Raw genomic sequence first — 15177 nt, 5'->3', positions numbered from 1 at the left:
GGTTGTGAATGGCTTTGTAGATGTCGAAAACAGTCGTAGGCACAGTGGAGGTAAAAAGGTGTCTAATGCTTAAACCAAAAATAAACAAGAGGTGAGTGCCGCTAAAAAAAGGCATTGAAGCTTAGGGAAGGCTATGCAGAACGAAACTAAAACCAAACTGGCTACAAAGTAAACAAAAACAGAATGTTGGACGACAACAAAGACTTACTGTGGGGCAAAGATGGCGTCCACAAAGTACATCCGAACATGACATGACAATCAACAATGTCCCCAAAAAGAAGGATAAAAACAACTGAAATATTCTTGATTGCTAAAACAAAGTAGATGCGGGAAATATTGCTCAAAGGAAGACATGGAACTGCTCCAGGAAAATACCAAAAAAAAAAAAGAGAAAAAGCCACCAGAATAGGAGCGCAAGACAAGAAGTAAAAGACTTCACACAGGAAAAGAGCAAAAAAGTGAAAATAAGTCAGGTTGTGATGTGACAGGTGGTGACAGCTATGTACACCTACTTTGAGACAAGAGCTATAGTAATGCATACTTGCTTATGCCTTAAAGTCATATCCAACAACTGCCACAACCACTTTTTACTGTCAACTGAGTTTCGTTTTTTAATGATGTGTGCCTCCGCATTTTTTCAATGCCAAAAATGTGCCTTGGCTCAGAAAAGGTTGAAAAACACTGTGTTAGAAAACTTATTTTTGCTGATAATTTTGGCTATTTGTAGTCCTATTTTAAAGCTCCATCTGACTTCTTAAAAGTTTTGTTAGAAATAGATTGTTATCTTATGTAGTGTAGCTGAGTAAAAGATTTACCAACAAAGGAAAGCACTGCTGTGTCAAACATTCTGTATTTCTTTAGATACTTAATCAATCATTGCACTAATAGACACGCCGGTATTGACAAAACAGCACATTTTAGCATAACACAAAGAAAAACACAGCAGTCCCTTAGATATTTGATCATTGTATTCCATGATATTTTTATATACTTGACAATCATTGAATATAATACACAGTTTTTAGCGTACGTTTATTGAATTAAATTACTGCTAAAACTCCCAAAACACACACAAATCAGTTGGTCAGTTAGTCAGTTTCAGTTTATTTCGAGTATGCATACAATAAAATTACAATAAAATACAACAGTTTTACTTGCGCTCATTTCATTCGCAAGTAAAATAAATGAAAAAAAAAATCAGTCAGGCAAATTATTCACAATTAAAAAATATCAGCAAGTTAAAAGTGATTTGCAAGTAAAAAAATATAAAAACAATTTTTTTCAAGTGAAAAATGTTGGCAATAACATTCCACATTTGCACTCGGAGCACGTGTAATATGCACTCTGCTGCGACAGGTGGTGCTGCTGAGTCAATTTAAGACTGTCAGAGCAACTGTTATTTATGCATGGTGCCTTGGCCAAAAATACCAAGGAAGAAGAAGCAGCGTGGAGAGTCAAATGTCAGACAGAAGAGAGGGAACAACTTACAGGTTAACTTAGAGGTTGGGCTTGTTTTTGTGGGAAATAATTTTTTTTTTGCCTGCAGATTGTGGGGTGTGAATAGATGAGTCGTTTTGGCAGTATTTTCACTAAATACACATACTTTTTTAAACACCCCTAGAACAGTGTTTTTCAACCACTGTGCCGCGGCACACTAGTGTATCGTGAGATACAGTCTGGTCTGGCGTGAGGGATGATCTAATTTCATCTCTTTGAGTTAAAACATTTTTTGCAAACCAGTAATTATAGTCTGCAAATGATGTGTTGTTGTTTAGTGCCTGTACTGTCTAGAGCTCAGCAGAGTAACCATGTAATACTCTTCATTATCAGTAGGTAGCAAACGATCGCTAATTGCTTTGTAGATGTCGGGAACAGCGGGAGGCAGCGTGAAGGTAAAAAGGTGTCTAATGGTTAAATAAAAAATAACAAAAGGTGAGTGCCCCTAAGAAAAGACATTGAAGCTTAGGGAAGGCTATGCAGAACGAAAGTAAAACTGAACTGGCTACAAAGTAAACAAAAACAGAATGCTGGACGACAGCAAAGACTTACTGTAGAGCAAAGATGGCGCCCACAATGTACATCCGAACATGACATGACAATCAACAATGTCCCCACAAAGAAGGATAAAAACAACTGACATATTCTTGATTGCTAAAACAAAGTAGATGCGGGAAATATCGCTCAAAGGAAGACATGACACTGCTACAGGAAAATACCAAAAAAAAGAGAAAAAGCTACCAAAATAGGAGCGCAAGAAAAGAACTAAAACACTAAAAACAGGAAAACACCAAAAAACCCCAAATAAGTCACGGCGTGGTGACAGTACACCTATTTTGAGGCAATAACTATAGTGATGCATGCTTGGTTATGGTTTAAAGTCATATTTAAAAATTGCAACAACAACTTTTTACTGTCAACTGAGTTTCATTTTTTAATGATTTCTGCTGGTAGTGTGTCTCCGGATGTTTTCAATGCAAAAAATGTGCATTGGCTCAAAAAAGGTTGAAAAACACTGCCTTAGAATACCATTGTCACAATAATCCACCATTACCAGTAATCAATTGTGGTTCTTTTGAAAATATCTAAAACAAATCTAACTTAAAAATGGCTCTTAGAGCTCTGACTCCTTAAAATTAATATATACAAACCCCAAAACCAGTGGAGTAGAATACAATGATTTGGAAATCCTTTTCAACTTATAGTCATTGAATGGACAGCAAAGACAAGATATTTAATGTTTGAATTGAGAAACATTGTTATTTTCTGCAAATGATAGCTCATTTGGAATTTGTTGCCTGCAACATGTTTCAAAAAAGCTGACACAAGTGGCAAAAAAGACAGAGAGTTGAGGAATGCTCATCAAACACTTATTTGGAACATCCCACGGGAAAGCAGTGTAATTGGGAACAGGTGGGTGCCATGATCAGGTATAAAAGCAGCTTCCATGAAATGTTCAGTCATTCACAAAAAAGGATGAACAAATGCGTGAGCAAATTGTCGAACAGCCCAAGGACCACATTGCTCAACGAGCTATTGCAACGAATTTAGGGACTTCACCATCTACGGTTTGTTGTCTGTCTATCTGTGTTGGCCCTGCGATAAGGTGGCGACTTTTCCAGGTTGTATCCCGCCTTCCGCCCGATTGTAGCTGAGATAGACTCCAGCACCCCCCGCGACCCTGAAGGGAATACGCGGTAGAAAAATGGATGGATGGGCCATCTACTGTGAAGCTTGCTGGGCATAGTGATGCCAGATTTGTTCTTCCGAGGATGCATTCAGGCAATAACACAGCGAATGGTAAGAAAAGAAGATTTATTAAACCAATAAACAGACAATGAACAGAAACACTGGCACAAGGGCACAAAAAGGCAAAACAAAAGTTACTAGCATGAGAGCTAGGGATAAATAAAGGTGTAACGCGAAAGCCAGCGAGTATAAACATATATATATATATATATATATATATATATATATATATATACATATATATATATATAAAAGCAGTCGTCACTTGTTGCGTGTAAGGTAGGTAGGTAGGTAGGTAGGTAGGTAGGTCTTTATTGTCATTGCAACAAGAACAACGAAACTTTGTTTTCAGCACGACCCTGTTCAAGATTAGACAAAGAAACAGTGTACAGGGTTACAGAACAAGAACGCTGATGGGTCGCCATAAGGCTCCCCGTAAAAGATGGGAAAAAGGTAAACGCTGGGGAAGGATGAGTAAAAAAATACAATCCAGACTGGGCTCCTAAGGGGGCCCAGTTCGGAGTGAGAAAAAAACATCCATAGCAAAGCACATATACATATTACAACATACCAGAGGTGTGGACTCGAGTCACATGACTTGGACTCGAGTCAGACTCGAGTCATGAATTTGTTGACTTTAGACTCGACTTGACAAAATGTAAAAAGACTTGCAACTCGACTTAGACTTTAACATCAATGACTTGTGACTTGACTTGGACTTGAGCCTTTTGACTTGACATGACTTGCTACTTTCCCCAAAACCCAACGATTAAAAAGTTATTCAGGAGCGCTCCGTATCTTCCATTGTGTACGCGTGTTTGTCAACATGTGTGCGATGACAGCCAATCAAATTACATCCACGTTATTTTCGTCACACAGCATTCACCCAATCAAATTGCAGGAAAACCAAGCAGAACTGCTCTCAAACAACAGAAGACTAAGTGAGGAAAGTTATGCCATAAAGTGTTTCGTTCGGGTATTAAAACTACAAACATTACAAGGTTTTAGTTATTTTTACATCTTTTTTTTCAAATAGCTCAAGAAAGACCACTTCAAATGAGCAATATTTTGCACTGTTATACAATTTAATGAATCAGAAACTGATGACATGGTGCTGTATTTTACTTCTTTATCTCTTTTTTCAACCAAAAAATGCTTTGCTCTCATTAGGGGGTACTTGAATTAAAAAAATTTTCACAGGCGGTACATCACTGAAAAAAGGTTGAGAACCACTGTTATAGACTTTATCTCTGTTGCTGCAACAGCAGAGAGTTTATTCTGTCTTGACACTTTGTATTGATATTTTCTATTACATTCTTCCCTTAAATGATCATGTTTACAGTGTTTGTTTTGTATGTATTTTTCATGTATGTTGCTTTGGATAAAAGTGTCTGCCAAATACTTAAACATATATAAACACCTGAAAGTCTTTATTTCAGCTAAAACCACCAATCTGTTTCACTGGATTCAGAATAAAACCAAATTCTGTCTTACCCAAAAAAGTTAGTATTTGAATATTGTTACTTGAAGACTTATCTGTGGTTACAATAAAATGAGAATGCATCATAATCAGTGGCGGCTGGTGAATTTTGTTTTAGGTGGGCCTGAAAGTTTGTAAACCACATACCTGTAGGGGGGTCATCCTCCCCCAGAAGATTTCTTTGTGATTTTCACGTACACATAGTGTAGTTCTTTGCTCCTGCTTAACTCTGTGGTAATATTATTTTTACAAAATACAACCAATAGTATGTTAATGTTAAATCTTAGTTGTGAAAAGTAATCCCCCAATTCCTATTTTCAACAGTCCGCTCATTTGAGCAGGAAAACGCTGAATACCAGCCCAGCATCTTTGTTTTCTACCTGTCAACTGTCAGTTTAGGCTGCTTGCCGGCTCCTCATCACCACTTCAAGATGGCGGCCAAATTGCTTACGTCACAGCAGCCAATTCTGCGTTTACTTATAAGATGTCTATGGTTATAATGTCATTGCAAACACGGCAATCTGTTGCGTCCACTGCAGATTGCTACCTTATTCATACTTTTTGTCAAGTGATTTTTTTTAAGCAGGGTTGCATGATGTACCTACACATAACGTTATGTTAGTGAATGTATCACAAACAGTAACGTAACGTTAGACGGCGGTCAGCAGCACCGCATATTTTAGCCACCTACAAAAAGGCAAACATAGTCAAATAAAGGTCAGTTAAAATGTATACTATATCAAGAATATGTGTACATATTCCATAGAGCCCTGACATCTAAAAAGTACAGCACTGTTCATTGTTATGTTCATGTATTTGTTATGTTTTTTATGTGTACGCACACATAAACACATATATAGTGTGAGAAGAGATCAATGAGATAAGTTAACAACGTGATATAAACTGCTGTGGAACTAGTTACGATGCAATATTCCATGGAAATACAATGTTAACACTTTTGTGCAAATAAGTACAGTTGCACTTGTTTTTTGAAATGTGTTTGTACTGTAAAGGAATGAGTTAAATGTTTAGAATAACTGGTTAATAGTGCTATTATGAAGTGCAATGTCAGCACTGTTTTTTTATAATATATACGTACAGCGTTTTAAAAGCATACACAATCTGTGTACATATATTAGTCTGTGGTTAAAAAGACTTGAAATGGGGGTTTATGTGTGGCGTATATTTTTTTTGTGGATGTGTGTGTGTGTGTATATAAGCCCATAGTGTCTCTGTTCTGCGGCCCTGATGTACTTGCCGTCGCTAGTCCAAAGTTCACAACAACAGGTGTGTATCCATGAGAGACAAAAAAGGGAGTTTGTTGTCTATGACTGTGTCACACCTGGGTGAAGTATTGTCTGGTTTCATGTGGTCTTGTCATTTCCTGTTTTATTTTGAAAGGTTTACTCTCCCTCTTGTTTCAGGTCACTTGCCCTTCCTCCTGTTTCACTGGTCTGATGTCTCTCCTGATTGCCTGATTGTGCCCACCTGTGTCACCCTCCCTCATACGTATAAATGTCTTGTCCTCCTCTTGTCTTGTGCCAGAGTATATAGTCTCGCTACGTGCCTCCAGCCTTGTCCACAACCTCGAACCAAGTTTTGTTAAGTATTGCCTTGCCTTATTTATTGATTTCTTTGTTTCCTCTGAGAAAGAGTGATTTGGTTTGCTAAAGTTTTTGGTCAAGATTTTTGTGTGTTAAATTTCATAGTGTTTTGTGTTCCTTTTTTCCTTCCTCTTGAAGCACTTTACTTTGTAGTTATCTCAGCTTGTTATAGCATACCTTCTGTTTAAAAGTTTCTTGTCTCCTCTGCGTGAGTGATTTACCCTTTTTAGCTATCATAGATTGTTCTTTTTGTGATTAGATTTTGTGTAATTTTGCTATTGCCTTTTTCCTCCCTATGGATTGATTTTCTGTTTATTGCATTCTGCCTATATGTCTTTGGTTAGATTCCAAGGCCGATTTGTATTAATCACTCTGTTCAAAGAGATTCCAAAGAAAACTGTTAAATAAAGCCTGTGTCAATCGTCTCCCATCTGCACCTGAGTCCTCATTCTCGCCAAGGTCTAACAGACTGGTCCTCAAAAACTGCGGGGTGGACAGTCTGATGTAATCCACAGTTCTTCCCGCATCCTCCAATCATTTGTGGCAGCTTTAGGGTACTTTGAAGACTGCCAGCAACTTCCAATTTGTCGACAAACCAGAGCAACACTTACTCCAATCAGCAGATGTCCTGTTGTCATAATTCCGAATAGGTGGATATCTTCACGTCGTCGACAGAAAAAAGTCGCAAGGCACGCGCCCCTCCTTCTTCTCCCAAGAGTCCGTCGTGTGTCCAGCAACAACTACTTCGTCACGACAGCAGGTTCCCCCCGAACCCAACGTCTTGTCAATTTTGTTGAGGCCAGTTAAATAGTTCCAATGTTTAGATTTGGAGAGCAGTGCAAAAAAGAGGCAACAAGAAAGTTAAGACAAGACAAAACAAAGAAGCAAGCTGGAGAGATAAGGGAGAGGAAAGGGGAGCGTCCACCCTCGATGAGTGCCAGAGAGAAAAAAAAAAAGGCAAATTAGGATGTGAGCCCGAATGAAATAAAAGGGTAAGGACGGTGATTAACAAAACAGGTGTGCCTCAACAGCGAGTAACAGGTGGAAGTAATAAGAAACCATGGTGACAGAGCAAACGGGAAATAAGGAAGTCAAATAACAGAATGTGATATAAAAAGGAACAAAGCTACAATATGGTATGATCCGGGCATTGGATTATAACATCTACGGTACGTAATATCATCACAAGGTTCAGAGATTCTGGAGAAATCACTGCATGTAAACGGCAATGAACGTGACCTTCGAGCCCTCAGGCGGTACCGCATCAAAAACCAACATCGGTGTGTAAAGGATATCACCACATCGGCTCAGGAACACTTCAGAAAACCACTGTCAGTAACTACAGTTGGTCGCTACATCTGTAAGTGCAAATTACAACTCTACAATGCAAAGCAAAAGCCATTTATTAACAACACTCAGACACGCTTCGCTGGGACCAATCTCATTTAAGATGGACTGATGCAATGGGGAAAAGTGTTCTGTGGTCTGACAAGTCCATACTTGAAATTGTTCTTGGAAACTGTGGACGTTGTGTCCTCTGGAACAAAGAGGAAAAGAACCATCCGGATTGTTCTAGGCGCAAAGTTCTAAAGCCAGCATCTGTGATGGTATGGGGGTGTATTAGTGCCCAAGTCATAAGTATGCTGCCATGGAAACAGAAATCAGAGTGTGTAATGATTAATGATGACCAAAATACGGAAAATATTGTGCATATTACATATTGTTATGAAGGTGTTGGTTACTACATTATATGTAGACATGCAGCGTTTATAAAAAGCAGGTTTTGAAGTTTTCTTAAAGGGCTTTGAAGGTTACAACGCTCACACTCATTAGCCGCATCTTGAAAGCAGTTTTTATCATCTTTAAAATCCTAAAAAAAATAAAAAAAAAATACAGTGTATTCTTGTCTCTCAATCAATGTGAATGATAGGCAAAAAAAAAAAAAAAGTGCAGTTCCAGCTGCTGCTTGACGGCTGCTATTTTTTTGAGCGTAGGCGATTCGAGGCTGTGTCGAAATAAAAAAGAGTGGACAAAGCAAAGGGGAAGCAAGAGGAAGCAAGAGTGGAGTGCTGCTCAAAACTGTTGAATCCAGAAAGTTCGAAACTTACAGAAATTTCACATAAAAACGTTTCAGGTCCAGACACAGGTGCTAATCATGACATAAACAAACACATGAGGAACAGCACACAAAAATAATCTGGAACATCAACAACAGATCATGACAAGGGTTGTACATTATGCTACAGCGTCATGGAACTGGTTGAAGCTGGATATGTGTAAATAACTTTTGTTGATCCTTTTAATACTGAACATGCTTATTTTATGATCACAGCAAGTTTTAGGCACAATGTGCTAGGCATGCATTTGTGTAGTGTGGATGTGAAGAATGGATGAAGCAGTAAAAAGGGATCCTAAAGGGCGTACTCCATGGTTTACAGAAGAAACTAGAGCTCATAAATGATCATGTAGAAAGCTGGAACACAAATGGCGCGCAATTAAACTTGAGGTTTTCGGAGTGATAGTCTAATAACTTAAAAACGCATGCTTACCTTAGCTAAAGCTAAATATTACTCAAATCTCATCCGCCTCAACAAAAACAATCCTAAATATTTGTTTTGTACAGTAGCATCGCTAACCCAACAAGGGACTCCTCCCAGTGGCTCCACCCACTCGGCAGATGACTTTATCCATCCATCTTCTTCCGCTTATCCAAAGTCGGGTCGCGGGGGCAGCAGCCTAAGCAGGGAAGCCCAGACTTCCCTCTCCCCAGCCACTTCGTCTAGCTCTTCCCGGGGGGGCATTCCCAGGCCAGTCGGGAGACATAGTCTTCCCAACGTGTCCTGGGTCTTCCCCGTGGCCTCCTATCGGTTGGACGTGCCCTAAACACCTCTCTGGGGAGCTGTTCGAGTGGTATTCTGACCAGATGCCCAAATTACCTCATCTGGCTCCTCTCGATGTGGAGGAGCAGCGGCTTTACTTTGAGTCCCTCCCAGATGGCAGAGCTTCTCACCCTATCTCTATGGGAGAGCCCTGCCACATGGCGGAGGAAACTCATTTCGGCCGCTTGTACCCGTGATCTTATCCTTCCAGTCATGACCCAAAGCTCATGAACATAGGTGAGGATGGGAATGTAGATCGACAGGTAAATTGAGAGCTTTGCCTTCTGGCTCAGCTCCTTCTTCACCACAACGGATTGGTACAACGTCCGCATTACTGAAGACACCGCACCAATCCGCCTGTCGATCTCACGATCCACTCTTCCCTCACTCGTGAACAAGACTCCGTGGCATTTGAACTCCTCCACTTGGGGCAGGGTCTCCTCCCCAACCCAGAGATGGAATTCCAGCCTTTTCCGGGCGAGAACCATGGACTCGGACTTGGAGGTGCTGAATTTCATTCCAGTCGCTTCATACTCAACTGAGAACCGATCCAGTGAGAGCTGAAGATCCCGGCCAGACGAAGCCATCAGGACCACATCATCTGCAAAAAGCAGAGACCTAATCCCGCGGCCACAAAACCGGAACTCCTCAACATCTTGATTGCGCCTAGAAATTCTGTCCATAAAAGTTATGAACAGAATCGGTGACAAAGGACAGCCTTGGCGGAGTCCAACCCTCATTGGAAATGTGTTTGACTTACTGCCGGCAATGCGGACCAAGCTCTGGCACTGATCGTAAAGGGAGCGGACCGCCACAATAAGACAGTCCGATACCCCATACTCTCTGAGTACTCCCCACAGGACTTCCCGAGGAACACGGCGGAATGCCTTCTCCATGTCCACAAAGCACATGTAGACTAGTTGGGCAAACTCCCGTGCACCCTGAAGAACCCTGCCGAGAGTATAGAGCTGGTCCACAGTTCCATGACCAGGACGAAAACCACACTGCTCCTCCTGAATCCGAGGTTGGACTATCCGGCGTAGCCTCCTCTCCAGTACACCTGAATAAACCTTACCGGGAAGGATGAGGAGTGGATAGTTGGAACACACCCTCGGGTCCCCCTTCTTAAAGAGTGGAACCACCACCCCGGTCTGCCAATCCAGAGGTACCGCCCCCGATGTCCACGCGATGCTGCAGAGTCTTTCCACCGAGAAGCTTTTTAACTACCTCAGCAACCTCAGCCCCAGAAATAGGAGAGCCCACCACAGATTCCCCAGGAATTGCTTCCTCATAGGAAGACGTGTTGGTGGGATTGAGGAGGTCTTCGAAGTATTTCTTCCACCGATCCACAGTATCCGCAGTTGAGGTCAGCAGAACATCATCCACAACATTGACGTTGATAGTGCACTGCTTCCCCTTCCTGAGTTGGCGGGTTCGTGGTCCAGAATCGCTTCGAAGCCGTCCGGAAGTCGTTTACCATGGCTTCCCCGAACTCCTCCCATGTCAGAGTTTTTGCCTCCGCGACCGCTGAAGCTGCACACCGCTTGGCCTGTCGGTACCTGTCCGCTGCCCCCGGAGTCCTATGAGCTAAAAGAACCCGATAGGACTCCTTCTTCAGCTTGACGGCATCCCTCACCGCTGGTGTCCACCAACGGTTTTAGGATTACCGCCTCGACAGGCACCAACTACCTTGCGGCCACAGCTTCAATCAGCCGCCTCGACAACAGAGGTGCGGAACATGGTCCACTCCGACTCAATGTCCAGCACCTCCCTCGTGACATGTTCAAAGTTCTTCCAGAGGTGGGAATTGAAACTTTCTCTGACAGGAGACTCTGACAGACGTTCCCAGCAGACAGACGTTCCCAGCAGACCCTCACAATGCGTTTGGGCCTGCCAGGTCTGTCCGGCATCCTCCCCTACCATCGCAGCCGCCCCTCTCTTCACCCGAGTGTCCAAAACATAAGGTCCGCAAATCCGATGACACAACTACAAAGTCGATCACGGAACTGCAGCCTAGCACCGGTGTCTTGGTGCCAAGTGCACATATGGACACCCTTATGTTTGAACATGGTGTTTGTTATGGACAAACTGTGACAAGCACAAAAGTCCAATAACGAAACACCACTTGGGTTCAGATCCGCGCGGCCATTCTTCCCAATCTCGCCTCTCCAGGTTTCACTGTCATTGCCACCATGAGCGTTGAAGTCCCCCAGTAGGACAAGGGAATCACCCGGGGGAGCACTTTCCAGTACTCCCTCGAGTGTATCCAAAAAGGGTGGGTACTCTGAACTGCTGTTTGGTGCGTAAGCACAAACAACAGTCAGGACCCGTATCCCTACCCGAAGGCGGATGGAGGTTACTCTTTCGCCCACCGGGTTGAACTCCAACGTGCAGGCTTTGAGCCGGGGGGAAACAAGATTCGCCACCCCAGCCCGTTGCCTCCCACTGCCGGCAACGCCAGAGTGGAAGAGAGTACAGACCCTCTCAAGAAAAGTGGTTCCAGAGCCCATGCTGTGTGTCGAAGTGAGTCCAACTATATCCAGCTGGAACTTCTCCACTTCGCGCACTAGCTCACGCTCCTTACCCCCCAGTGAGGTGACGTTCCACGTCCCAAGAGCTAGCTTCTGTAGCCGAGGATCGTACCGCCAAGTGCCCTGCCTTTGGCTTCCGCCCAGCTCACATCGCACCCGACCGCTATGACCCCTGCTATGGGTGGTGAGCCCATTGGAGGGGTGACCCACGTTGCCTCTTCGGGCTGTGCCCGGCCGGGCTCCATGGGAACAGGCCCGGCCACCAGGCGCTCGCCATCATGTCCCACCTCCGGGCCTGGCTACAGAGGGGGGCCCCGGTGACCCGCGTCCGGGCGAGGGAAATCTGGGTCCATGATTTGTCTTCTTCATAAAGGTCTTCGAGCTGCTCTTTGTCTGATCCCTCACCTAGGACCTGTTTGCCTTGGGAGTCCTTATGCCCCAGACAACATAGCTCCTAGGATCATTGGGACACGGAAACTCCTCTACCACGATAAGGTGGCAGTTCAGAGAGGAGCAGATGACTTTATGAGTTTCTTTAATAAGAAAATTGAACTCATTAGAAAGGAGATTAAACACAACACATTTCAGCTGCAACTGGGTTCTATAAAGACAGATACGACTGTAGATACAATGATGCTGCCCTCCAAAATAGTCCCTCTTTTTGATGAAATATCATTAGGGGAATTGCTACGGCGTGTAAATCTGATAAAATAAACAACATTTTTACTTGACTCACTTCCTGGGAAACTTATCAAGGAGCTCTTTGTATTATTAGGTCCATCAGTGCTAAATTTTATAAACTTATCACTTTCCTCTGGCACTGTTCCACTAGCATTCAAAAAAGTGGTTATTCATACTGTGGTGTATTAATGTGCATGCTGACTCAGCGTTGTTTGTCCTGACTGACTTGCCGTAGTTGAGTTGTGTCTACTTAGCATGCTCACCAAGTGCTGTACATTGAGTGTTGATGATCCCTCTCTAGAGTGTATGCTACTGCTACTCCCAAGTCATATATAAAAGTTACTAAACGTGTGTGCTACCTCGTTATTTGAATACATAACGTATTGGCGACGAGTTTAATCGGTTTATGAGTGTTCCTTGCGGTTTTGTTTTTTTGGAAGTGAAGATGGCATACTTTTCTCAGCGACCAGACGAGTTTAAACCTGAGATTGAATCATGGTCAGCCTACATTGAGCGCATGGAGTTGCTGTTTGAAGCCCATGATGTCGATGATGAAAAGAGGGCCCCATTGTTGTTGAGTTCAGTGGGAGCAGTGACATATGGACTTCTTCGCAATTTGGTTCAGCCTGATTTGCCCAAAAACAAAACATTTGACCAGATTGTGGACACTCTGAAAGACTATTATCAGCCAAAGCCGTTGGTTATTGCCGAACGCTTCAGGTACCGCAAGTGTGTTCAGAAAAGCAACCAGACGGTTACGGAATATGCCGCTGAGCTGCGTCAATTAGCTGCAAAGTGTGATTTTGGTGACGGACTGGATGAGGCTCTGCGTGATGGCTTTGTCAGCGGGGTCAGTTCTGAGGCATGTCAACGCAAGTTGCTCTCGGAGGACAGACTGACTTTTGCAAGAGCTGTGGAGCTGGCTGTCAACATGGAGACGGCCCACCGCGACGCACAGCAGTTGAGGAAGGGTGATGACGTCACTTCAGCTGTTCACAAGGTAAAGGAGAGGCAAAGACGGCGCTCGCCTTCAAAACAAAAGACATGCTACAGATGCAAAGGCAAGAATTATAATGCAAGTGACTGTTACTACAAGAATGCAAAGTGTCATAAATGTGATAAAATAGGGCACATACAGAAAGCATGTAGATCTGGAGGCCCAGCACGTGAAAATAAATATGATAAAAAGGGGAAGAAAAGCAGTGAGCGAAGAGAGGAGAGAAGGACAGGCTATGTGCAAACTGACAAAAATGAAGATGATGTTGGTGATATTTTGACTGTTTTCAGCACAAATGGTGCAGGCCGACAGCCATACAAGGCCATTTTTGATGTAAATGGAAAGAAAGTCCTGATGGAAATAGACACAGGATCAGGAATGAGTATAATCTCAGAAGATGTCTATGAGCAGTCATTCTCACATATGCCACTAGTGGACAGCCGCGTAAAGCTAAAGGGCTACTCAGGGGAGCCAATTCCTGTTAAAGGCCAGTTTATGGCAAAAGTGGCTTATGAAAATCAGACTGCTAGCCTACCACTGATAGTTGTGGGAGTTGAGGGTCCTTCACTGTGTGGGAGAGAATGGCTAGATGAGATCAAGCTAAACTGGAAAATGATTAAAGCAGCGCAATCAACACAGTTGCTGAAAATTTAACATCAGCACAAAAGCCCAAATTGATTCAAGAAGTGCTGGCTAAATATGATGAGGTATTCAAGGATGAGCTTGGAACATTAAAGGACATTAAAGCCACAATTTCTGTAAAGCCTGATGCAGTTCCAAAGTTCAACAAAGCCCGCGTCCTGCCATTCGCCATGAAAGAAAAAGTTGAAAAGGAGCTGCAGCGCCTAGAAAAGGAGGGTGTCATCAGTCCAGTGAAACACAGTGACTGGGCTGCTCCAGTGGTTCCAGTGCTTAAGCGGGATGGAGGACTTCGCTTGTGTGGCGACTACAAGATAACTGTTAACTTGGCTACAAACGCTGAAACGTACCCCCTACCAAGAATTGAGGAGGTGTTAGCAGCACTATGTGGAGGAAAAATATTTTCTAAAATAGATCTAGCAGCAGCCTATCAACAAGTACTCCTGGATGAAGAGTCAAAAAAGTATACAACAGTGAATACTCATAAAGGACTGTTTGTGTACAATAGACTTTGTTTCGGTGTCACTTCTGCTGTTAGCATTTTTCAACGCATTATGGAGAACCTGTTGAAAGATCTTGATGTAGAAATTTATCTCGATGATTTATTGATTATGGGCCGAGATGAAGCCCAGCATCTCGTGAACCTGGACAAGGTTTTACAGAGACTGCAAGAGAACGGCATGAGAGTGAAAAAGTCAAAGTGTGACTTCGGCAAGACACAGATTGAATATCTGGGACATGTGCTGGACGGGAAAGGCGTCTACCCATCCAAAAATAAGGTCATACCCATACATGATGCTCCGGCACCCAGAAATGTCAAAGAGCTCAGAGCTTTCCTGGGCCTAGTTAACTACTATGGACGTTTTGTGCCTCAGCAAAGCACAATTTTGGCCCTACTTTACAAGCTACTGAAAGACAAAGTTAAATGGAAATGGCGCGAGACGGAGCAGAGTGCTTTTGGCAAATGCAAGGAGCTTTTGACCAGTGACAAAGTGCTGGTTCACTATGATCCACGTCTGCCGCTTTCGCTTGCATGTGATGCTTCTGCTTATGGAATCGGAGCAGTGATACAGCACACAACACCAGACGAGCATGAACATCCAATAGCCTATGCTTCCCG

Source organism: Nerophis ophidion, linkage group LG24 (genome assembly GCF_033978795.1).
Source record: "Nerophis ophidion isolate RoL-2023_Sa linkage group LG24, RoL_Noph_v1.0, whole genome shotgun sequence".
Classification (NCBI taxonomy): Eukaryota; Metazoa; Chordata; class Actinopteri; order Syngnathiformes; family Syngnathidae; genus Nerophis; species Nerophis ophidion.
The sequence above is the reverse complement of the archived record's forward strand: the minus strand, read 5'-3'. Positions refer to the sequence as shown.